General features: G+C 50.3%; 1 long non-coding RNA gene across 1 annotated transcript; it reads right to left on the minus strand.

Moving 5' to 3' along the window:
• Positions 1–227: 227 nt before the first annotated feature.
• On the minus strand, positions 228–1,003 carry LOC310891903. Its single transcript, XR_014577775.1, has 2 exons — positions 837–1,003; positions 228–692 (listed from the first exon to the last, which is right to left on the minus strand). It is a non-coding gene; the product is annotated as an uncharacterized lncRNA (long non-coding RNA).
• Between the last annotated feature and the right edge of the window lie 1,047 nt (positions 1,004–2,050).

Consider the following 2,050-nt stretch of genomic DNA (forward strand, 5'->3'; position numbering starts at 1 on the left):
CTGCTTTGCTTTGTTTTGCATTGCTGTGCTTTGCATTCCCTGGCCCTCATTTTTGTTTTTCTTCCCCCTCCCCCCCCCCCCAACCCCCCCCCCCCCCGCCCCCCCCCCCCCGCCATGCTTTCCTTTGTTTTGCTTTGCTTTGTGTTCCTGGCTCTGCTATGCATTTCTTTGTGCTGTTTTGCTCTGCTTTGCTTTGCCTTGCTCTGCTTTGCCTTTCCTGGCCATGCTTTGCTTTGCTTTTTCTGGCCCTACTTTGCTTTGGTTTTTTTGTTTGTTCGGTTCTTTTTTTTTTACCCTTTTTCCTTTGTTTTTTTCTGGCCGTGCTTTGCTTTTCCTTATGCCACTTTCTTTTCCCTAGCGGGGCTTTGCTTTGCCTTGCTCTGCTTTCCTCCGCATTGCTCTGCTCTGCTCTGCTTTGCTGCTCTAGGCTCCTTTTGCAGACCGTCCCACCGATTTTGCCGACGAGTCGATCGGTGTATTTAGAAACACGTAAACCCTCAGACGCACACCTTGACCTCCCCCCACCTCGGCGACTGTCCCCTCGGAACTGGCGGACGAGGGGACAGGGATCTGACCACCGGGCCGGGTCTATTCTGTGGCCCCCGCTGTCCGGCGAGCCGCCAGGTGGGCCCCGTTGCTATTCGTCTGGGGAGGGTGGGGGTTGCGAACGACGCTAAGTAACTACGTGATTCCTAAAAGTAAAGGGGGAAACAGACAACGATTATTATTATTATTACTACTACTCTTTTTATTATGTTTTCGTTATATATATATTTACTCTTATTTAGTACTTTCTTTTGTAATAACTCTTAAGTAGTATATATAATATTATATACCTATGGATCGTTTATGTAACGATAAAAAGCTAAAGCAAACCGGCCGGGCAGCCAGCCACACCGAGTCGCACAGGTGGCGAGCTGCTCGTGACCGAGCGGGAGCCTCTTATGTCAGAGCGGCCGGCGGCCGGAAGCAACCGGGGGCCGCTGCCACACCCTCGCCTTCTTGAACGCCCGCCTCCCCGTAACCCGGCAACGGGCCCCTCCCTATTCGTCTGGGGCGGGTGGGGGGTGCGATTTCGGACGACACTAAGGAACTACACGTTTCGTATTCACAGCACTGTTTTTCTTTGCTTTGCTTTTCCTGGCCCTGCTTTGCTTTGCTTTGCATTCGTGGCACCGCTTTGTTTTTCCCGGCCCTGTTTTGCTTTGTTTTTACTGACCCCGATTCGTTTTGCTTTTCTTGGCCCTGCTTGACTTTTCTTTGCCCGATAAGGCTTTCTTTTTCCTCGCAGGGTTTGCTTTGCTTTGCCTTGCTCTGCTTTGCCTTCCCTGGCCCTGCTACGTTTTGCTTCTTCCGGCCACGCTTTCCTTTGCTTAGCTTTGCTTCGTATTCCTAGCGCCGCTTTGCTTTTTCTTCTCTGCTTTGCTTTGCTTCTCCTACCCCTGCTGTGCTTCGCCTCGCCTCAAAGTCCTTTGCTTTGCCTTTCCTGGCCCTGCTTTGCTTTTCCTCGTGCTACTTTGCTTTGCCTTGGTCTGCTTTGCTTTTCCTTGCCGTGCTTTGTTTTGTTTTGCTCTGCTTTGTATTCACCGCATCGCCTTGCTTTCCTTGGCCCTGCATTTTTTTTTTATTTTTTTTTTCTCTGTCCCTCTTTGTTTAGCTTTCCCTGGACCTGCTTTGCTTTGCTTTGCGTTCGCGGCACCTCTTTTCTTTTCCTGGACCTCCTTTGCTTGGGTTTTTCTCGCCCTTCTTTGTTTTGCTTTTCCCGGCCCTGCCTTGCTTTGTTTGGCTTTATTTCGTATTCATGACGCCGCTTTTCTTTTCCTGGACCTCCTTTGCTTGGGTTTTTCTCGCCCTTCTTTGTTTTGATTTCCTGGCCCTGCTTTGCTTTGTTTTTACTGACCCCGATTCCTTTTGCTTTTCCTGGCCCTGCTTGACTTTTCTTTGCCCGATAAGGCTTTCTTTTTCCTCGCAGGGTTTGCTTTGCTTTGCCTTGCTCTGCTTTGCCTTCCCTGGCCCTGCTACGTTTTGCTTCTTCCGGCCACGCTTTCCT

This window comes from Anser anser, assembly GCF_964211835.1.
Source record: "Anser anser genome assembly, contig: HAP1_SCAFFOLD_145, whole genome shotgun sequence".
Classification (NCBI taxonomy): Eukaryota; Metazoa; Chordata; class Aves; order Anseriformes; family Anatidae; genus Anser; species Anser anser.